A 24,701-nucleotide genomic window follows, 5' to 3' on the forward strand; every position below is an offset into this window, starting at 1 on the left:
TTATGTCTTAGCATTTGAACTCTCCTCATTAACCTTCATCAGAGTGAGATACCTAGGATAATGCAATGGCAAAGCCAACATCTTGTGTAATTTTTTTCCCTCCCTCCACCCCCTTCCCAGATCTCCAGAATTCATTAATTGAATGTTAGAGCATCTGGGCCACTTAAGTATTCGAATCATGCAGCAACATGGGTAGTGTTAGCCTGCTATGGCTCAATAAACCTCTCATTCTCTTGTTCACGGTTCATTTGAATTTTGCAGAAAACTCTGGGAAAAAAAATGAGGCATTCAAATAAAAATGGTGCAGATAATGGTAGGAGGAGATGAAGAACTCAGACAAATGTTTACCCTAAGTACCATGTGTATGTGGTGCTGTCATCCCTCTAATTGAAAAAGGGAATGGGCTTTAGAGCAGAAACCCACAAGCTAGAGTGCCCAGGCTCTATTCCTGTGTGACCTTCAGCTGTCACTGTAGCTGTCCTCTCTATCTGAAGGTAGAGTTTTTATTTTATTTTGGAAAAGTAACAGAGCCTAATTTCTTATTTGACAAGTGTTCTAAGATCCTGGGAGGAAAGGTATAATAAAAGTGCAAAATAAAACTATATGTGGCAGTATTACTCCTGGTTCTAATGGATTTTAGTAGGATCTTTAATCCCTTTATCTATCATGTATAGATGTATTGTCTATAAAAGAAACTTTAAGCTGTTTCACTCCACTTTGGTAACACCTTGGTAATGCAAATATGCCTTTGGAGTCTTTCTCATGACAGTAGAAAATGAAAGTGCAGGAATAAAACGTAATGGCTGTAATGGGGATTCTTTGATGCAGTTGTTGTACCTAGGCAGGACTTCTGTATTTTCATTTCAGTTCTTCACTGTCTGCACCATATAAACCTGGTTTATGCCACTTCTTGGCCCAGCATTGTGTATTCCCAAGGTGTGCATTAGATTAGGCTTTTTTTTTTTTTTTTTGAATAAAATGTAGGCTGTACAACTACCAGAACCATATCTGTGAATTGATCTGGGCTTTTACTGAGGTCCCTTAGAAAAGCAGGAGCAGGATGATGTTTTCATATTGAGTGTTGCTTAGAGTAAGCATGGATATGATAGCACTCGAAAAAGACTGATCTTTATTTCATGGAGAGAGACTCTACCAAAGATTTGCCTTTGCAGAATCAGAACACTTATGTGAGCTGCTAAGGCTGGAGACTCCAGGCTCACTACAGTCATTGCAAGGAGGCATGAAACTGCAGAGGGTGCTTGAACCCACAAAGACCTGCTTTGCCCTGTGGAGATAGTTGGCTCTTTACTTAAATACTTGAAGTCAGGTGGGATGAATCCTGGGTGGAAGTTGAGAAGGCAGTTAGGTGCCTGACTCAACCTTTACCTTCTGAATCCCATGGATTCAAAAAGGTTAAGTGTCAGCTTGAGTCTGTTCCTGCCCAATATGCCTTGTACCCTCAGGACTTAATTTTTTCAGACTTGTTCTCCACTATTTTTCCAGAAAGCCAAAAGGCTCTCTATTCCTCTACTTAGGGCTACAATGACCTTCCACATAACATTTGCTGCTAGTACTGGTGAAGGGGAGTCTCACATTGGCTTGGCTCTATGCTGCATAATTGCTGGGACTGATTTACACACCTTGTTTTTGTCAGCACACACTGAAAATACCTGAGGCTTCTAGCACTAAGAGTCAATCTGAATGGGAGAGAAGATGGTTTTCCTCTGAGCTGAGTATCTGAGGTGCTGCATCTGTCTTGGATACGGTTATGGGTTGCTCTGTCATGCAGTGAAACTTCTTTGCTTCTCTTCAGGGAAAGAGTTATCTTGTGATTTTCAGTGGTCATGTCAGGTTGGTCGATGGTGTGCTGGCAGTCCTGCAGTGTGTACCTGCTGCAGAAGTAGCATCCCTACTGAGACTGTCAATGTTTCCTTTTGACTGCTTGTTATTTCTCTCTGAACTTGGTGATGCTTTGGATTTTCCAAGGACAAGCTCTTCCTTTCTCAGTCCTTGACAATTAGGAGTCTAGAACAGATGTTTTTGTCTTTTCTGTTTGCATCCCACATTTGTTCAGGTTCACAGAGACTCTCTCTCCACCCCTAGATAACTGTGTAAACCCTCCCTTCCAGAAACCTTTGACCTTCTCTCAGCAAAGAGCTCCTGAAGAAGGCTATCCAAACCCAGGCTATTTTATGGCTTTCTTTTTTTGTTAAAAGTGTTTTCCCTGATACAGAAGCAAATACTTTTCTTGCCTTTTTATTCTTTCATGACTAAAACAGGGAGTAGGAAAGGAGTGGAAGAGCTATAAGCAGTGTAAAAAATGGGACTGCTCTGTGTCACTAACTCTGCAGAACAGGTCACCAGTCAGACGCATTAGCCTATTACTTCTTACACTTGGTGTTTCATATTTTTTTTTGTCTTTACTCTTATTTATCTGATGTGGAGACATGAATTTTTTGACAATCACCAGCCAATAATTCTGCATTTGTCAAAAAGAAAATGAGATAATCATTGTGTGGTTTGGTATTACTGGAAGGGCAGATTAGATTTGCTCAAAAACGGTGGCATTTTGTGGTTACTTTTATGTTCTGTAAATAGAGGAAGAGACAGATTGAAGAGATTACTTTACAAAAAAATCCATTTCAAGTCACTGGGGAAGCAGGTAACCTTCAGATCTGAGCTTTGCATAAGAATGCAACAGGAGAGAGTTTCTATTAACACTGCCAGCTTCTTTAAAAAAAAAAAAAAAAAAAAAAAAAAAAAAAAAAAAAAAAAATACTGCTTGCTGCCCTACATCAACCTTCCTCCCTGTTTTTTCCCTTCCACACACCTTGTCCCCTGGAAGTGCCATTAGAGATGAGCCAGTGACTCACGGCAGTTTCTCAGCTGAGGGAAGCGGTCATAGCTCCATTGGCTTCAGTGGAGCAGTAACAATTTATGCTGGCTGAAGGATGGTCCCTCATGATTTGAACCTGACCCCTTTTTTTTTTTTTTTATTTCTTTGTTTTGTTTTCCTCCCTACAGTACTGGGATTTTTGTTTGGTTCTCTATAGTGAAAGAACTTGCAAACGTGTTTTACTAACACAATGCAATTTCACACCTTTCACACTGTTCTTCATAATAGTACAGTAAATGGCAAACATGCATCTAAAAGGAGAAAGCTAGGTGAAATGGGGAACAAGTGGATTTCTCCTGGCTGGATAAAAATAAACCTGTGTTTAGAAACACTTTGGGAAGGGAAAGGAGAATGGAGAGTGGTGTTAGAAAGTCAGTGTAAACCAGCCCTCCTCAGGAAGTGGCTTTCTCTAAAACAAATACACTCAAACATTTCACCCTACTCCTGACCACTGGCTTCCACAGTACTGATGTGGCATCTGTCACTACAAATACCCAAATAGCAATATGTTCTTTTGTAAATCTGCCACCAGCAGACTGTCAAGGCAAAACTTGCAGCGTTTTTATTGAAGGTGCAAAATCAGTATCAGAACAAGCAAGTTGTGCACTCGTTTTCATCTGAAAGTCAGAGGAGTATTTAAAGCTGTGTCTCAATAGTTGAAAATCCAGCACACAAATCCACTGAACTCCCATGAATGCATGCTTTCTCTGGTCATTTTGTCTCTCATCACTTTACCCTCTGAGTAAAACACCACTACAAACCAACAGAGAGAAATACCTCCCCCTGCTTATCCCCATTACAAAGGTGTGATGACCTTGCTGAATGGCGACCAAGGGGAATATGGTTACAGATGAGTGGTGGCTGAGCTTTTGACAGTAGAAATATGTCTCCTATTATAAGTTTTCCCTTAAGTTAAAATGCTCTGCTGTCTCTTTCTACCTACAGATGTCTTAAATTTGAGGCAAGAACTTGGCAGGAGTTTGAAATGAGGCAAAACGCACCGCATATATATCCATGGAAGTTGTACAATTTGAAGTTCCACAGACAGAAAACCTAATTATAACTTAGTAAACTCTTCCAAAGGCTGATTCTTCAGTGGCAGAAACTTCCTAAAGCTGGTCACAATAATCCTTGTTCTCAGGGGAGTTTCAGAATGGTAGGATTGTCCCAGTCACAAAAGGAGTTCCAAGACATCAGCTACCCATGGTAGCCATGATACCATCACAGAAGAAAAAACACCCCCCAAAACAAAAACTATACACAAACGCTCTTGATTCAAAGAATCACACCCATCTAATCATCTTCATTGGTACCCGAAGTTTTCTCACATCATTTATTACAGTAAAAACACTTGTGCTCTGTCATAGTCTTTTTACAGAGATTTAGCAACTGTCAGATACTTGATTTGCAGGTAGAAAACTCAGGTAAAAGGAAGCTTTAGCTTTTAAGGCCCTAAACAGTTTAAGGTCTCATTACAATCACCAGAATACATCTAGCCATACCAGCCAGCTCATGGCAGGTTTTTACTTTCTTATCTGCACAACTGCTGTTGGCCTACACTCAAGCCCTTGCTCATCTCATGACCTCCTATGTTTCTTCACATACATGGGTTTATTTGAATTACTTTCATTGTTAAGAATCATTTCTTCACACATGCTCAACAATTGCAGATCACTAATTCAGTGTAAAAATGTCACAACAAATATTTAGAGAACTAGCACTCCATGTGTCAGCATGCTGATCAGAAAACCAAGAGCTAATCCTGAATATATTTAACTGTTTTAATCCTTTGAACCACCTTTAATGAAAGGGTGCAATGTTAAGTCATAATGGCCTCTAATAGAGGCCTCTAAATAATAATAAAGACCTCTAGTGGTCTTTAACAGAGTACAGTACACAAAGACTAACATTGACACAAGCAAAATCTGAAGTATGATCAATCTGAGCCCACCAGGTAGGTAATAATGACAGGGACAACAAACATTTGCAATCAAAGAGTAATCAAAGACATCTTGGAATAGCTTCCTCAGATACATAGATGTCTCAGTATTTTATAGGGCTCAAACTTTGTTCTCTGTCTCACTGCTTCTTCCTGCAAAGCCGCCTCATATTTTCAAGACAATTATTTCTGCAAGAAATTTACTTAAACAGCACAATCTTCTAGTCTGCCATTAGAACAGCGTGCTCACAGTAGAGAAGGAAATGGAAGGACAAATATAAGGAGGGCATGAGGGTAAGTTACGGTACATCTGCCAAATAAAAGTTTTGTCAGGTTGGGTAACGGATGGTGAAACAGCTGTAAGTGATTTATATAATTCTGCTTTTGTCTGTAAGGTAAGTTTCTGGTCACCTCTTGCACCACACATTGTGGCACAAGAATTATACCATTGTCTTTTACTGCCATGGCTAGCACTTTGTGTAACTCCTGCCTAATGAAACACAATGTTATCATAATCTCCTCTGTAAAGCTTATCATCAATTATCCACGGCATTGGAATGGGAAGAGGAAATAACAGAAAGTTGGCATAGAAAAAGAAGTTTATAAGGTGAGAGATATGCAAATTGGACAAAGCAATCATTCTATTTAGGATATATACAAATATATTTGAAAGGCAAAGTTAAGTAGAATGAGATCACCAATACAAAAGGTTTTTTTAAGAGATTAAGATCAAGATGATTTCTAAATAACATAGGTAATTGGCTAGTGAACAATCAAAAGACTTGACTGTACTGCAGTTTCCTTCTTTGCTTTTAAATGCATCATTTCATCTCCCACTAGGATTTATGCTACTTTTATATAGACTGCATTACAAGAAAGTTGTGGCCTCCAATCAGATAGGTCCTCTAGGAATTCAATTATTCACCCAATGAAAAGCTACATGAAAGCCCTCCACCTAATGATTTTTTCTGGCAAGGAATAGTAATTTAGTGGCGTCCCAGTCAAACAAGATAGTGGACAAGGGGGATATTTGCAGGCAGCACATTCAAAATTACAGACAGTATTAGATTACTACTGAGTCATCAATTTCACTATGTCAAATTCTCATAATTAATAAGGTGGCTACTCTCATTTTTCAAAAAGAAAAAAAAGTATGTATAATGCAAGACCATACACATATGTTTCAGGGAAAAGCGCAAGTTTTTTCCCCATTAAGATTACTGAAAAAAAATTGTAGTGTTGAGGGGCAGTAACTTAAGATTTTGTTATTTGCTTCAACATAGACAGAAAGAACATACAAACTAGGTGCCACAAAGAAAAAGTGGTTTTTTCCTCCTCCAGAAATACATACAGAAGATCTTCATTTCAGCTTATACCCTCCTTCATGTCAAACGACTGGTATCCTCTCTGCCAACACTAAGGGTAATGAATAACCACCATTTTAATTCATTTAGAAAAAAAATAGGGAAGAAACTACTAACAGAAGATTGTTTTTATGTTTTAAAAGGAATAGTATTTATTATTTATATATATATTTATAGGCCAGGTGCATATAAGAACAAATACACTTACACTATCTTTTCCTCATTCAAAAGTTTCACAATTTAAAAGTGAAAAGAATGATGAAATTAAAGAAAAATTGAGGTTCAAGAGGAAGAGTGAATCAGTGGGACTAAGACTACTCACCACATAAAATACTGTCACTATCATTAACCCTCTGTTAATTGTGAACACACAATGAGATGTTGTGCGTACTTCAAAAGACTGCTTTTTTAAAGCTACAGTACAGATTCCCTAATGATGCTAGGAAGGCATCTGCAGTACTTTGCCCGTTTACATCACGCAAGGTATTAGTAATCCATGATATACTATCCTCTGTAGTACCCTCTTCCACATTTAAATGCTAACAACTCCATACTGGGAATCAAGTTTATGTGAAGCAAACTTTCCATAAAAGAAATAAACCATGCTAAACATCCATCTGATTTGTGTTTTACCTGGGGTACTTCTCTCTTTCCTCCTTTAACATATCTAGTATCCTCAGGAAACAGCACAATATTAATACAATATTCCAGTGATCCACTTATCTCCACCAAATAGTCCCCCTCTCCTCTGTCACTCCCCTGAGCATGAAGACAAATTATATATGGTTTTTAAAATTCATTCTTTTGGTAATAAAGAAGCTTATCTTATCAGTTATTGCATGCATTAAAGTGTTGTCCCCTAGAGGTGTAGTTTTCCACCATACCCTACCCTTATTTTAGCATCTGTTAGACTGAACTGTATTTACAATCTGTGTACTAATATCTGACCCTTGGCCTTGAGGTAGGAATGCTGATCCCCAGCTTTATCTGACAATTCTCATTTTCCTGCAGTTGCCTCTGAAAGTACGTGAAGATTAGTTTGCTTTCAGGGTTTATTGATTAAGCACTGTAAAAGATGGTTGTTGTGAACTAACTTGGGTCATAATCGCTTAAATAGGTCTCAGGAGCAAGAACAGTCATTTTCTTGCAAAGATAAATGAAACTACATAACCACATATGTAAGATAAAACACACACGGGTTTTCAGGGGTACCTGTGCTTTATGTTGCAATTACAATACAGAAGAGTGTTTCCCCCTCTTTAAAAACTCTCCCACCACTTTCCCTTAAGTTTACAAAAGGCAATGCTGGTGATCATAATCTGTGCAGTCACATTTTCTTCTTACACAGTAGCTTTCATCAAGGATCTCAAATTACTTTTTCAACACTGATTAATCCTTACCTGTGAGATAAGCACCAACACACATAAGAGGACACAGGGTGTTCCACAGCTTATCCAAGGACACAGTTCCTGACTGGTAACTGAACCCACACTGACTGGGATCAGATTAGACGACCTCCAAAAGACCCTTTCAACCTTATGCTATTTTATGCAATGCTACACAAGTCACCCCTCGCTTAAAATACTTTAAAATGTGCAACGTGTTTAATAAATGTCCGCCACAAGACAAGATAAACCCACAAGCTGCTGAAGCTTGAGGTCTACATGGAAGCAGACACCCCAGCTAAGGCTGCAGTGACTTCCTATCCCTTGCTGAGGGGAAGAGGCCAGTGATAGGGCCCCAGCATGTCATCCCCTCTCCAGGGGGGATTCACTGGGTGTTCTGCTTTCAGAGCCACTTGCTCCTTGCTGGCTTATCTCAGACACCTGTTGGCATGAAACCCCAGCCACACCTCATTCTCCCAAGAGAGGCTTCAAGAATTTTGCCTGCACACACTGCTAGATGAGGCAGCAGCAGACCCTTATTTCAATAGCAGGCTGCTGAAGAGTGTTTATAAGAGAAAATCATCATGGGTTTAAAAAAAAAAAATTCAGACATCCTACAGGAGTGGCAGTGGGCAGGAAGATAGCCTCAGGCCAGAGAGACATTATGTTGGAAGATGCTAGAGAGAGTGGGCCTGACAAGAATTTAAGGCTTAAATTGGTTCCTGCTGAAGACAACATCAGATCATCTATCACATCCCAACAGAGTTAAACCTGGGATTTAACCTCAGGCCCTAGGGAACAAGCATAATCAATCAACAGAATTTCCACTGAAGAACAAGACACAGAAGAACACCACTCTGTTAACACCTAGAGAGAGTGAAAGGACTGCAGCGGGGACATGAATTCAGTGTTTGCATAGCCTATGAAATTCTGTATCACTAACTTGGTATAATTATGCTTAAGACTAGAAAAATGCACAGAACTATCGTTTAACTTGTTCACAGTAACCATTCCTTAAATCTGTGCTTAATATTTAAATTAATTCTCATGAACTAAGTCTGTTTGGAAAGAACCAGGCAGATATTTGCAGAAATCTTCCATAAAAATGTAAAGATATTTAATATTTTCATAGAAGACAATGAATACAATTTAATTATGTTTAATAAAGTGCTATTTAAATTTCAAAATTAAGCAAAACACATTAAAAACTGAGATAAACTGGATTTTAAGTGAGCTCTACAGAAAAGTACCATTTTCAGCATGTGCAGAAATACAAGTTCAAGAAAATATTCCACTGATCTGATCTTTTGCAAAGCCTGTGCAGCTTATTTGAACACTGCTTTGTTTAATAAGGAAATTTGTGAAGTTTTTAATTTCTGAATTATGCATTCTCTGAGCATGCATTCCACTATGCTGAACAGTTTTCTCATCCCGTATCCAAGAAAGTCTCATTTGACCAGAAACCAAACCCACACCTTAATTTCTCGGTCTTTCTGCGCTCTTATCAATGTATTGGCTGTCATTTTTTTCCTGGTTAAGGTTTGTAGCTGTGCTTGATGACACTAATTATTGAACTCTTCTCCCTTCAACACACAGAACCAGATTCAGGTATTTCTTTCAGATTCTATATACATTTCTGTGGCATGTAGTCGGTAAGCACAAGACAGCAACTCCAAGGGAAAAGATGTGTTCCTCAGTATTCATTACACAGCTCCCAATTTCTTCTTATTCACAATTTGAAGAATATATAAGAATAAAAATTTAGATTTATGAGTTGTTTTTTTCTAGGTTCCTTAGGAAGGAACACATATGTTTTGTACATAATTACCAGAAACTAAATTTTGGTCCCCACAGAAGACACTCAAGTCGATAGCGCTGGCCATCATATCTAACAGTCCAGTTCTTGCAAGTGTTTTGCCATCACTACACAGATCAGGATTCTGGTTATGCTCAGCGTTAACATTCTTCAAGCTGCACAGTGCTTCACAGATCACAATCATTATTATCCTATCTAAAAATCTTCAAGTGATATTATGAAGCAAACCTTGAGAAAAAAAATGCAATCGATAAGTATTTGGAAACCAACAACTAGCAAAGAGAGATTTGAACTAGCATTTGTTGTTCAGAAGCTGGTGTTGATGCTCTTATTTACCCTTCACAGAACAGTGATGGGGGGAAAAAATATCTATATATATTATAATGAAAATTTTCCTTTTACTTGAAGGTAGAAGAGATTATTTACTGGATTCTGACATTGAAATATCTTGTTTCAAATCAAAACTCTTGGAAATATTAGAAAATTTAAGTCAGATGTAGTCTGTCAGGATGCTCTGTTGGACTAAGGGTTGACAACTGATTTTTCTGGCCTCAGAAGCTGATCCCATCTAGGATTTAAGGCAATTTTCAAGACAAACTTGTTTTCTTCAGTGAATTTCTCATCTTACAGAAGAAAGATTATATATATATATATACACACACACACACACACCATGGTAGCACTTCAAACTGATCAAAAGAGCATCTGCACAACGAGCATCTGTGTTGCAAGACTCCTAAAAATCAATGATACTCAGTAAGAAAAGAGGCACAGGGATCATATTAAATGGAGAAAGTACTTTGTAAGCAGAGTTCCTCATCAGTACCCTAAGATCTAAATTTTCCTTAAAGCCTTAATTTAGAAAGCACAGTAACAGACTCTCACACTTGGTACTCTGATATGATTCAGCCAAACATCTGGAGAAGCACAGGTGGCTAGCAAAGCTTCTTCATCTCTCTATTCTTCCACTTTAGGAACTGTATAGAAACAATTTTTTTTTTTTTTCCTAAACTACCTTATTATATTCCCTGGCCTGTTATAGGATCATTTGGTTACATTTCCCCTTTGCAAACTACAGCCAGTCTGGTTTGGTAATAATTGCACTCACTGTATTTTGATGTCAATGAGAACACACAACACAGACAGGAGGCCTTCACTCTTTGCCTCCAAACCTACTGCTCCTCCACTTCCTTTCAAAATGCAAACATTTGGTTGATTTTCTACAGGTCTGATTTGAACTTCAGTGGCAGGTGTGCATAACCAGATTTGCTAGCATCAGCAGAAATGCACAAAGCATCCAAGAATAAAAGCTCAAACACATGATCAAATTACTGAGCCTGAGAAGCTACCATGCATCAGCTGAGGCTGTTACAGTGATTCAAAATACTCAGATTGTGAAGGAAATTATCTTAGTTTAAATCTCTGCAGAACATACATAGGCAGAATGATACTACAGCTCCTGGTCTGAGTGGCATAAGAGTTGCCACTGAGGCAGCTACTGTGGCACAGGTGATGCAGAGTAACCAGATAAGGTTTTTAGTCAGATGTCTTAAATGCAGCAGTTGAAAAGGTGAATACATGTGAAAGTACATAAAGCCTGTGTATACACTTTATGTATTATACGGCACAAGGTAATATTTTAAGGAATTATCCTCAAAAATCCTCACTGTGCATTTGGGTACATGTCTGAGGTGATGAAGGCACTGAAGACTTTGTGCTTGGATGTTTTTAGCAAGCTCTGCCTACAGATACCTCAATAGCTCTGGTTCAGGATCTTAATGCTTTTCTTAAACATGAGCTTCTTAGTTGACAGAAAACAACAACAAAAGCTATTCCCCTAAGCAAAACACTTAACTGTTGGAAAGATGTTTAACTTTCCCTTTGTACTTAGTTTTGGAGAGAAGGGGGAAGGCGTTGAAATTTCCAGGTCCAAGTTACTCTCATCATGCTGCATCAGAGCTGGCTGAATCAGTCACGCTGCATTACTCTACATGGCTGATTTAGCCTTGTATGATGAGTCACTGCAGTCAAGCGTCAGCAGAGATGTGCTACTTAAGAAAAAAAGTCAGAGCAGGTGCCGTGTGGTTAATTTTGTCTTTAAAAATTGATTTTTTTTTAATTACTTTTTAAAGCACGGTAGGAATATATTTAATCAGATGTGACTGTTCCAAAAAATTGTAAAAATCATCTTTATTAATTTGTGTCTGGAGGCCCCCCAGTGAGGGTAGGGAAAACTCTGTTGCGCTGAGCACTGCACATTTGCTTGGGGAAGTGACAATGTCCCTCCCCACCTGCACAAGACAATACACAGGGGAAAGAGCTCAGTGCAGGAGTCCGGCCCTGGATTCCTGATAACCAGGACAATGAAATTCCATAACCTGAAATACCATAACCTTAAAAAAAAACGTTTCTAGATGTTTTTTAAGATATGAAGTGGAAGGCAAAAAAGGGTAGAAGAGAAGTAAAAGATAAAGGCTCTGCCAATGAACAAGGTGAGCAGAAGAGTCAAGTTTCAGTGACCTTGACATCTCACTCATCCCTGTTCAGGCAGCCTTATCTATCACATTGTATATGTGCTGTGGAAAAACAGGTCACTGGCATGCTTTGGTGGAACCTGAACCCCACTCCACTGGGGAAGAAAGCTTTTTGCACTTGAAGTAGTTTTTTGTTTCCCTTACAGCACCCAGAGCCTGTATTTCAGCGCTGAAAGATCACAGCATAATTCTGGAAAACTATAAATCATTCTCCCAGGATAGATCACCTCTTCCTCTTTTACTCTTTCATTTCCTTCTTCCTCTCACTTGCTTTTAGATGCCTGAGTAGATTTAGATTAATCGTAGGACTGAAATGTTACACTGAAGGGCTGTATTCATGCCTGATCTAGCTACTGCATCTTACTGTAATTCATGTACATCAGTAATAAAAATAATCCTCTGGGAAAATATAGCTCAGAATGGATTTCTCTCTGTGTCTGTCAGCACATTTTCATTCCAATGAAAACTGAAAAAACAGTTTCTAAAATGATATTGCAGCAGAAACCTTTAATGGAAATATCTCTAGGTAGCTGATCAACCCAGTTCACTACAGAGGCAGGTTTCAGTCTGGAACAATAAGAATGAAAAGTGCAAAACCAAAACAATATTCACTGCATCACTCAAATTTGTTTCCTTCATTATTACTTTGCAGTTCCTAGTTTAAGAAACCAGAGATCAGACTTTTCCACATATTGCACATCCTATTCAAGTACCACTCGATCACTTGCCAACAGCTAAATGAGTGCTCCAAAAAGACCCAGTCCTGCATTTTTCACAGGAGCATAATGTATCAGAACACAGGTGCACCACTCTTCTAAAAGAGAGAGTTTGCACCGCTTTCTCCTGCTGTTAAGTCTCATTTAAGCAACCTTCTAAAATAAGCGTATTCTAATTGAACTGCTTACAATACTTGACAGCATCTTTTGCTAAAAAGAAGTACATTTTCCATTTCTAAAAAGACAGTTAGGGGAAAAAAAAAGTTCATCTAAGGCCATAAAAGATCACATTTTCTACAGAATATGCATGATGTAGACCAAAGATGGTGATAATTTTTAAACAGTATTTACTTACAGGGTATATTAGCAGAGGAAGCGAAAAGAATTTTCACTTGCTTCACTACACACACTGACATGAACAAGTAATCATTCAAATGCTTTTAAGAAATGCAGTCTTGCTTGTACAACTCTTTGGAGTCACAGAAATGAATGTAGATTACAGCAGCAATAGAGAAGCTATAAATACACATACTCTGCCAGTCACATCTGCTGTTTTTTTTTTTTTTTTTTAAATATAAGATCATGGTATTGATATATTTCTTCTTGTAGATGATTTAAACAGTTATTTAAGATGTCAAGATTAAAAATAGTCTTTTAAAGAGCAGGTAAAGGCATGATTCCTAGGTTTTCTTTACTACATATTCTAGACATATTTCACCTCAGAAAAAATATCTGCTTTCTTATGAAATATCTTAGCCATTAATCAAAGATAATGTCTTTAAATACAAAGTTTAAAATAAATAGTACTATCTAGGCAAATAAAATCAAGTAAAGCACCAATTAATTCAAACAAAAAGTGTTTTGCTAGAAAGGATTAGTTTTAACACAATTTGAATTTCAAAGTTAAGGTAATCATCTTCAAGTTTCCCAGCTGTTCATGCATATCATATCTGCATTTTCCAGGTGACCTCATGTTTTTGACTGGTTTATAGCTAAAGTGGGAGGGGAGAGAGGTGTTTAAAATACAAATGGCTTATTTTCTTTCCCTTGTTCTCAAAGAGGGACACAGCAAATCCTCCCTCCCCTAGCTCAACCCCTCAAAAAAAAAAAAAAAAGTCCTCCACACTGATCACAACATTCCAGAGTTTCATCCAGCTCAAAATGGGAAATACTTCTAAGTACGTAAATTGTCAAATGGTGAAACCAGTTTCCATCCAGTTTTCACAATCACTCTTTGAGCTCTTTAAATTCGTAAAGGTGTCTCACTCCCATGCATTCCTAGGTCCTAGGTCTTAAATATTAAGATCTGCAGAAAGAAGTAATCAAGCTTAGAAAGATTTAACACTATAGATTTACCCCTGCACCTCCCTCTCCCCAAGTCTTCCCTCCCCACATGTTTGACCAACGTGTCATTTGAAGACCACCAACATTTACACAAGTGAGGATGCAGGATTCAGTGTTCCTGTTTGGTAGGACCTCATTTAGCAGCTGTACAGAATATTAACACACCAATTTTTCAGAAGAGTGCCGCAACTATTGTACCATATAAAAGGTCATATGTTACAAAAGCAGAAGAGACAGTCAGCAAGTCCTATCTTGCTAGCAAGGTGCACAGGCTGCCTCAATAGTGTATGTGATTACTAACCAACCAGATTCCTCCAGGACAAATACCTTGATAAAGGCCAGAGCTTCTCTTATCATACTGGTCATTATTGTACAACCACTAGTAAGTTATATCTGAACGCGTTCCTTGAGATAATTTTGCTAAAAGCAGAGACTTTACTTTCATTTACACAGTTAAAGTTAATCAGGACAGACCTTTGCTCTGTGAAACCTTCTACAGACCTGGATATTCATTTTCCTTTCTTCTGCAAACAAGAATCTCAGAAAAGAAAGAAACCATTCATCTCCCAAAACATTGTATAAAGATACTTTGTTAGAAAGCTCCAATTTAAACAAAAAAGCTCTGAAACATCAGCAGAGACCTTTCACGAGTAAGCCTACTTCTTCTATATTTCTTAGGTAGCAGAAAGAATATTAGCATTTTGGAGCTCCTGAAAGGCTATCAGAGTGACAGTAAATACCATTTGATGCCCTGTACCTGATGAATTAGCACATTGCCTTCTTCCCATGTGATACAAAAGAATTTGTTGTGTAGCACCTGGGATCCCTTCTGGTAAGCTCTGCAGTTGAGTTCAAAAGTTAATATAGCTAAGAGTGACACAAAGCCAGAAATTAACCTTCTTTTACTCCAATGGAAAGACATTACAACATCAGTGCAACACTATGCTAAACTTTTGTGGAGCTTCACATGCAAGACTTTCCAGTCAAGAATGACTAGAACAACTCATGAAAGATAAATTTCCAGCTAGTGGAGACGCACTGGTGGACACCCAGGAGAGGTGGTACTGAACACATTCTTTTCTCCAGCATCTCAGGCAGTTGTGCATGTTACAGCTGTTCCCCAGCCAGAGCTGAGCTGCATGACTTGCACTTCCATCTGGTCTCGACAGATCACACTAACATTGACACATTCACAGCAGCCAGTTTTCCCCTACACAAACCACAATTTCTTGAATAATTTCTCCAGTGGCTTGGAATCTAGTAAGATTTTCTTAAATAAGAAAAGTCTCCTCTTTTTCCTCTTATATTTATGAAAAAATTTTGGCTATTATGAAGAAAATGTCGCTTTCTAGTTCCCATTTACACTTAAGTACCTTGGTGTTTCTTTGGGGAATTGGTGCATCACGTTTTGTTCTATAACTTTTAATTTTTTCAGAACTCTTTTTCTCCCCTCAAAAATTTCATATGGAGAAGAACTGGCAAAGTTTTCTGTTCTGTTTACCTGTGATTAGATTGTGATGGGTAGGAAAAGAGTAAGTTTCAGAGGTAGAAGAATTTGTTACAAGCCTGTCTTCCTTATAAAATTCTGTGTAATTCTGAATCATTCCATAATTTAACTTATAGAATCATAGAATATCCCAAGTTGGAAGGGACCCAAAAGGACCATCGAGTCCAACTCCTGGCACCACACAGGTTTACCCAAAAATTCAGCCTTATGCACAGAAGTTTGATGTTTCAGGTACTAAGATAAAATAAATAAAAACACAGTCCAAAGAAGTTTAAATGAATAGAGTAGAGTTAGACACACCAAAAACTTGACCCAGTATATATTTCTTAACATGAGTAGTAGCCTGAGTAGCACTAAAAACCTAGGACCTTTCATTTTGAGACTAACAAAGCAAGATATATATCTTGTCAAACTGTAAACCTTAGAGCAGCACTAGCAAATTCAACTTTTTAAAGGTAACACCACAAGACCTTCCAGAGCAGTACATAACACAACTCATCTTTATTAGAAGACAAGCATCATTTTTCACAGGGGAAACTAACTATGTCCAAAAAAAAAAAAAAAAAAGAACAAGAAAGGAGATAGATAGATCACTTAATCTTTCAAAAGATGCAGGTAGATCTATGTCAAAGGTACCATGGATGAAGGCAAGACAATGAGGGCTGGTGATCAAAATAAAAGGACATATAAAAACAACCCTTGAACATAGTAAAGAAAAGGATATCAGGAGCAAACGAGTATGCAAGACACAGGTAAAGACAATCCAATTTTGATTCAGGACAATAAAAACCGATTGCATTTGAAAGTCCACCTTACTATCCTAAAAAAAAAAAAAAAAATCAAGTCTCTAAACTGTAGCTGCCAAATGATAAGGGAAATTTAAAAAACCTACTGAATCCACTAAAATACATGTATGCACTGAGTCCTCCACATGGCATGACAACCTTCAAAAGACAGTATCAATATTACAATGTGCACAAGCTATTTGTCAGGCCATAATCAGATGCCAGAATTAGTTCTGATAGAACGTGCAATTGCTTACCCTAGACAACACTCACTGTCCTGATAGAGATTTGGTAGTTAGAGAGCAATTTTTTGATTATTATTTTTAATCATCACTGCAGTCATCTTATTAATAAGAGCCAAAAGGAACTTGACCTAACATAATATATTATGTCAGAAAAGAACAAAAGAACACTCCTTTCTAATCCAGCAACCATTTTCAATTAAAATGTCCACATTTGAATCCAAGCTTATTGCAAGAGACTTACATTGGCTAATAACCTAGCTCTCCTAAGCTAGTCAGTTTTATCTGAATTAGAGATCAAGGTAGATCTGTAATTAATTATTCTTTCAGACAATCATATACTATATATGCAGCAGATAAAAGCACGTGAAATTGCTGGGTTCTAAATCCTGGTCTCAGTTATGTCCTTGTGTCCTGCTACAGTAAACTTCATTTATTTATATATATATTCAAATCCTTGGACAGCTTAGAATTTCCCTTTTATCAACGGTCTTTTGGTTTTATTATGCTTTCCATGTTTTAAGGAAGCCTAGACATGCTGGGTCCAGATATATTCAAGGCAAGAGCAAAAATTAATGACTGCAACGCTGAACATACGAAAAAAGGACATTCGATCTGCTTCCGGGACTTCAGTATTTCATATAGACAGGCCTAAGCCATACAAGACCTTTTAAGAACACACAGCTAAGCATGCTGCCACCAGTACATATTTTCCATGTGCAAGTCCAAGAAGCTAACACAGTAAGTGTCTAAAAGTTTGGCGGAGAAAAAGGGGTCATCACATGTTTGGCAACACATCATTAACTTTTTAATTATGCACTAATGGACATCTGATATTTCAAAACCACTACTTGATGCAATTATGTTCCACTTCCCCACATTAAAGGAAAGATGGAACAGCTCTGCATCATCCACCTGCTGTATTTCTGTACATTTTTTTAAAGCCCGCTTAGACCAGCATTAATGAATTGTTCCTACCCACCATTGATATCAAGCAACACATTCATTGGTTTTAATACTTTAAAAGAATAAAAATCTTTGATCAGCAACCAGTTTTAGATATTAGAAATAGCTGCTTACTGAAAGACTTCCCCAATGCCCAACGGTAGTAAATTACAAGGTTCAGGACTAACCTGCACTTTGTAGTTTTGCCAAATTCTGCTGAATGTCTATTAGTGCAGGTCTACAATGGCTGAGCCAATGCTAACAAAATAATAGTGCTTTTCCATTTTATCTCATGACTAATTGCACATGCACCTATTCCATTACTGCCCCAGCTAACAGCACAGTTTGCCACAGCAACCCAGGGCAGAAGAAATTGCTGACTACCAGCCGAAAAGAGGAAAACACCACATTTCCATCAGTCTTCCTGTTAAGCCAAGTGTACCTGAAAGCAGCTGTGCCTCTCCCACTGCCTCACTGCTGGATGCTTTTATCATTGGCTTTCTCCTAGCACTGGAAAATTTCCCCCTGGGGCATGTTTTACCCTGATATAACAGGCACCTGCTTCCACACAATACTTTATTTACTGCTTGCCTCCACATGTGGCAGACTGAGCACTGTAGGGGAACCAGGAATTTCTTGCCTGGATGCCCAGAGAGTGACTGCTGAAGCAAGAGCCACTGAGGAAGCCTGCTATCTATGAGCTCCTAAATGCCTGCCCTGGTGGCAGGTTCTTTGCATTGGCGGTCTTAGCACCTGTATTCCTCTTCTACTTTTCCCTGACTCCACACGTCTTGTCCCACCAAGCAGGACAAATCATTTAAATCATTTTACCACAAGCAATTTTCATTTACTCCAGATATCAGGGGGAGGCAGGGAAGACTAAAGCACTAGAGCACTTTCCAAAGCTTCCCAAAGGCAACAGTCTCCTATGGCCTTCAATAGCTATAAGTTGCTAATTAATGTTGTATTTTATGATAGGATTGGAATCCCCTTAGGGGACACAGCTTCTACTCCCATCTCCTTTAGAGACTTCTGTTTTGATTATCAAGAACCGAAACAACTCCAGGGCTCTCAGATCTGTAAAAAGGGACCCCCCAGTGCTGATAGAATTATCCTCTCACCCTTCCAGAGGGCAGTCACAGCTCCAAGCCAGGCACAGAAGCTCTCTGTATATTGCCCAAGTTGGCACACAAGGAGCAGGCAACAGCATCCTCAGGTAGCCCTGTCGAGTCCCAAATGTGACCTTCTGTTTTTCTACCTGGAGAGAGCATATAGTTACTTTACATCCTTCTCCTTTGTGAGAATGGGACAAGGAACCTAGAACACCTTTCTCCAAGCCAGTTCTCCTCTCTCACAAGAGAGGGGAGCAATGGTTAGGCCCCTTGTCAGTGAGCATACTTTTTTGTTGTTGTTTTATTTTAAATGGAAAAATAGACTAGAAAAGACTGAGAAGGCTTTCTGGGAGCTCTCCTGCATGACTCAGCTTTAATCTCTTCCACTACCACTTTCCAGGGGCTTGAACCTGTCCAAACCCTGGGTACCATCAGCTCCCCCTCAGTGCTGAGGGTGAAGCAGCAGGCTACCATCCACACCGCATTAGAGCCTGATCCTGCAAAGTGTGCTGCCCTGGCAAGGTCTCAGGGTAGGATAAATTGTTCTGTCCTGGCAATACTGAGGAAGTGCTACACAAGTAACATCTTCATAATTGCCTAGTCTTTAGCTGAAATATTAGTGCCTGCAATACCTCAAAACCAGCATCAACACTTCAGACAGAACTGACCCAGAGCACCTCAAACACAAAAATATTTACATAACATCCCAAAAATGGTTTTAAACCATTTGAAGAACAACATAAGAGATCCAAGGGAAGAATTTAGCCCCAGTGAAAGATAAATGAAATCCCATTGGGAAAGGCCTGGTTCCATCCCAACCCCAGAGGGGTATTTCAAAGTTTCTTGCATCCTCAGATAATTTTGCTACCATGATTTATACATAGCTAGGGAAAACCTAAGATGAAAATCACATGTAAAAATCTGCAGTGCTGCCAGGTGGCCTCTGGAGGGAAGAAAGTGCTGTGAAACTTCTGGAATGGTTTAAAGCTCTGAGTCCCTACGAGGCAATTTGGATTACAGGATGGCCCATAGCAACATGCTGTTCTTGAATACACAAAGCATAAATATAGCAGATCGACTTAATAGGTTTTGTACGGCACATCTTGTTTTGTTTGCAGACAGTGCTACTAGAAACAGCCTCCAGTAGAGTCCAGCTTCTTACACGATTGTTTTGGTTCAGCTCATGCCTGTTTATGTAAGTACCCATTTTAGAGTGGCAATTGCAAAAGTAATTGCAAGTCAGCAGTCACTGTCCAAGGACTGGAAGGGACTGCTCAAATCAGTGCCCCCTTCCACTCCAGACAGTCATGTAGGAGTCAGGATCAGATAGGTCCTTAAATGATGTCTGCTTTTCCCTGTTCTTCTCCACCCCTTCACATGAACTTCTCAAAACACTTCATTTGCTAGAGCTGACACCAAACTGGCAGGTGTCCATCAGTACCCATTACCAATTGAACATCTGGGACCGTATATAAAGAGCACTGCCACCCACAGCAGATGGGCAAAGCCTCATTGAAGAGGCACCTATCCTTAAAAAAAAAAACAAAAACAAAAACAAACAAACAAAAAAAAAACACACAAAGCCTAAGAATCTAATCTCATTTTTACATCTTGGACACATCTCCACTAACAGCACGTCCATACATTCCACCACCTTATAGTACCATGTAAGTATATATTGCTATGCCATGTAATGATACATGAAAAACATGAAGGCGATACATTAACTTTTGATGAATCAGAAGTCCAGCAGGCTGAGGCAGTGCCCAGGCCTATGAGCCATTGCTGGCTGGGCAGGAGGAACCAGCAGGGAGCCGAGAAACAGCCCTCGGGTCAGGTGGTGCCAGGAAAGGCAGCTCAGAAACTGGCAGCAAGCAATGTTTGGTTCTGCTCTGTTCAGTAGACAAGTGTGATGTGTGTTATTTGCAGTTAAAAGAAATTACACCATGTACTGTTGATTCTGCTGATTAGGAAGGCAATGTCCTCACCCATGATCTTGAATCATGGCAATTCGGCCCAGGAGAAAGGAGTGCTATCTTCAGATACACAGACCACTACAATCTCACTTCTTAGTATAAAAAACAGCAGATTTACCAGTCCCACAGAGAACCCCAACCTCAGGCTCCCAGGACCCCAGACAGAGCACTCAGCTAGCAAATTACTTCAAGGTATGACCACACAGAATCACCTACTGCATCATTTTTTGATGACTTTCCAGCACACACACGCTACAGTTTATTTCTAAGCATCAGATGCTTTACCATATCACTGTCACCTTGTGGGCACAGAAACTAGCTGGAGCTTCACCTGCATGCCTCCTGCCTGTATTGAGGAGGCCCCAGCACACGCACCCTGCCTTAGCACCAGCCTCTAAAGCAGGCCTCTAAAAATGACACTGTATCCTACGCATACTTTGGGTGAATTGCACAGATTTATTTTGGTTTCGAGCTCAAAGATAGCCAAATGAGTGATTCCATATGTTTGTAACCTTTCCCCAATCTGTGGTGGATTGCTTTATAACCATTTGCAGGCAGCTGATACATCGAGGGCTTGCTCACCCTCGCAGTGGGAACAGCCTCATTGACTAGCAGAGCCTGCTGCCCATATGCAAGCCTGGGCCCTTTCCAGTCTGCTCAAGGGGCCTGGTCCCTCTTGAAATACTCCAGGTCTCATTTAATCTCAGCAGCTATAAAACTCATCCATATTATTTAGCTTACAGTGCACAAAAAGGCACACAGAGGTGTGGTTACAATGCTGGGGAATGAAGGAATAGAGAGAGAAACAAAAATCACACAAGAAGTGGAATAATTGAGCTGAAAGGGGGATTAAAGGACCACTGTATGTTTTCAGCTAGGTAGACCTGACATAACTTGCTTATTGACTTCACAATGTACATGACTTCGAACTTTCCCAGGTCTTTTTTAAACATTAATTTGTAGTTAATCTGGCACTTAGGCAAGCCAAAGCCCTGCACCCCAGCTCTTTGAGAAAAACCTCCAGACCTGGCAGAGCGCACCGCTCTTCAGGTTTCACAACTGTAGCTGAACATGCTGCTCATCATCTTTGATCCAGTGCATACCAACGTATACACAGCAAACCCTAAACCAGGCCATTAGCTGGCCAAAACCTTGAGGGGGTTTTAGCACTGTCTTCATCAACCACAAGGGGTGCAGAAAACCCATGGAGTAACCTCAGCAAAAGAAAGTGAAAGCACTACAGGGAGCAGCGTGTCAGGAGAGGACATCATTAGATACAGCACAAAGCACTGGATGGTGGGGGGATATTTGTGCTAGGAAGCAAGGAACAGGGCAATTTCAATATGAATTTGGCATGTGCATCAGCTCACTTCATTGACACAAGCCATTTGAAAAATACATCAACAAGCAATCAAGGAAATATTCCAGCTGGGTTTCTGTGTCTGCCTCTCCTGAGTATTTCCATCTCAGAGTCTTAATCCAGAAACAATGCAATACAAGGCAGAATCTGATGTCCCATGTCCTGCTGATTAGCTGGCAGGTTTAGCAAGGAGCCCTGGAAGATTCCCTTTTTGAATAAAAAGCCAGTTGCCAGCACCAACTGATTGGCATTAATGCAAATAAGCCATTCCAGAGTTGAACTCAACCATGCCACATGTCAGCATCTCATTACTGCATTACATTATGTAAATCAACCTCCAAGAAAATGCAAACAGAAAAGAAGAGACTATAATCTCAGCAGGCATCACACTGTCAAGCGCAGCCCCAGCTGCCAGACCCATGCAGGAGCTAACACCCCACTTCCTGCAAGACAGGTTGCAGTCTTTGCACTGGCTCCCCATTTACCTCTACTCTCATTTTATTTGCTCATGACTAAGGTCTGGCACCTGTGTGCTGAGCTAAGGGGACTCCCAACATCCAGCCCATTCCATTAGCAACAAGTGACACAGCAAAACGTTGCCCAGTGCATGGAAATGTGCTGGCTGTCCTTTCCCAGCTCTTCTTTCCGAGGTCAGGGCTGAGTGAGCCCAGGGATGCTTTATGCTCCCAAATAGAGTGGGGGGGAAAAACACAGTTGGAAAGATTTTTATTAGTGCTTTCCTGGGAACAATGAAGTTGCTAACCACTGAACCTTCCTATTTAGCTGCAGAGTCAAGCCACCCTGCCATCTGCTTTTGTTCACTTTTTATTTGCTCAAACCATGAGTTTGGTTTCCAGAGACCTAGGTGCAACCTAATTCATATTCACTGCCCATCCAAGGTCTGACCTCAGTGCTTTCTGCCTCTCACTTGCTACCTGCCCAGTGCTCTTCCTCTCCTGTTCTGTTCTTTTCCTGCACTGGGCTGTGCTAATCTCGTCTTTGAATCCCTCCACCGGCTTCATTTCATCTACCACACTAAAGCCAGGCTTCTCTCCTGATGCACAGAAACCTAATCCCCCCAGCACCTCGGCTCTCATCTCCTCCCCCTGCCTTTACACCCCACACTCCCTCTAAGCCTCCCAACCAGCTCTTATTTTGCACTCACTCTGGCCAAAACCTCCCTTCCCATGCACGTAAAGGGCTGCTGCTATGTGCCTGGCTGCATTTCTTCCATTCATATCTTTCCAGAGGGACATTGCTTCAGTGAAACCTTTCAAAACAATTCACCAACAAATTGTAACAAAAAAAGCCATGTACTGCTTTAAGACCAAGCTTTGGTGATCTGATCCATCCCAGACACTGCTTGGATGTAACATCCACTGCTCTGCTCAGTGCTTGGGAGCACTGAAGCAGGAACTGCGATTTCCTGTTTCGTGAGGCGCAGACCACACTGTCAGGGCCTAATAAACACTAGGCAATGTTTCATTTCCTTATAATTAATTGCATCATTTGACCCATACTGCAGAAAGGGAGGCACAAAAGTAATGGACAGGATTCTTGCTATCTGTAAAAGGAACTGATCAAATTCAACAGCAGCATCCAGAAAATACTTAAAGAACAATAACTTTTCAAAGACCTCATGATAACCTAAAGTAATCCTGCTATAGGGATTACATGCCCTATTTAGCCAAGGAACAGTATACAAAAAGTTCTGTCCAAAATTTTATTTGCATGCACACATGTTAGTGTGTACAGTAGGTGGGAGGTAGAAGATGTAAACAGACAAAAAAAAAAGTTTTTTTTTCCCCCTGTATAACACGTTGAACTTGTTTTTGCAGTTCAAGATCTGTCTTTTCCCAGTGGATGACTTGGTTTCACTTACTGTAAGAGGAGTTGGGAACTCCAGAGACAGAATTAAATACAGTAAAAGTAACCAAAGCAACAAAACAAGCTGGAGATGGCTTCACGCTCTCAGGATAAACAAAAAAAGACTTTTCACAGTGTATTACAAAAAGAAGTTTCTGGCTGTATGTCATGATATAAAATAGGACTTACTCTAATCTAGTCCTCAAATCCTACAACCACGTGGCCGTGCTCATGCTCAGCTTTGACACCCAATGTCACACCTATCAGCTTCAGGAGGGCTGCTGCGATCCCCAGCCCGAGTCGATTGGCAGCTGATCTTTGCAACACTCCATACCCATTTGGCAGCGATAAGACCTTTTCAACTGGACACCAGCATTCACACTGAACCTTCATTAAACGCTCCTCTGGGTAGTTTTTTGTTTGTTTTCATGGCAGGGTGTGGCTTAACTCAATTTTGGAAGTAGGTATACAAAGGTCTGGGAAAACAAGTTTGGAAGGGACTGGCAGCATGAATGGCAGCAGTTGCTATTGAGAGGGTTCGGCACCATTAGCTGCACTGATATTAGCTGGATGCGTGTCACTCGAAAGGAAACTGCAGAGTTGCATTCCTGATGATAATGTCTGCAGGAGCTTTGTTTCAAGAATAAGGAACAAGAAGAAAAGAACAGGGTCTCAGAGGAGGAATGATGAACATCTGGTCTGAGGCAGACAACACTTCTGGAAATGATGGCCATGCAAATCACCGTCTGTACAAGCTCAGAACAAAGAGTGCACACAGCAGATGATATCTAGGCTCACGCTGCCATTTAAATGGGATCTGCTAAGAAGCAAACATGCCATTTTCATCTGCAGCAGATTTGTTTTACGACATGCTGGGCTTGACTGGGCTTCTCTGCTAAAGACATGAAGAGTTC

At 39.9% G+C, this 24,701-nt stretch overlaps 1 protein-coding gene and 1 long non-coding RNA gene across 3 annotated transcripts in view; both read right to left on the bottom strand.

Annotated features, from left to right (window-relative positions):
- BEND5 (BEN domain containing 5) overlaps positions 1 to 24,701 on the bottom strand; it is a 931,317-nt gene that overhangs the window by 237,645 nt on the left and 668,971 nt on the right. The gene's annotated exons all lie outside the window — the stretch shown is intronic.
- LOC311440461 overlaps positions 13,890 to 24,701 on the bottom strand; it is a 36,526-nt gene continuing 25,714 nt past the window's right edge. Inside the window, exon 3 of the long non-coding RNA XR_014695432.1 lies at positions 13,890 to 13,956. This is a non-coding gene — a long non-coding RNA (uncharacterized lncRNA). The remainder of the gene's footprint in view (positions 13,957 to 24,701) is intronic.

The sequence above is a fragment of the Aythya ferina genome (assembly GCF_964211825.1).
Source record: "Aythya ferina genome assembly, chromosome: 8".
Taxonomy (NCBI): Eukaryota; Metazoa; Chordata; class Aves; order Anseriformes; family Anatidae; genus Aythya; species Aythya ferina.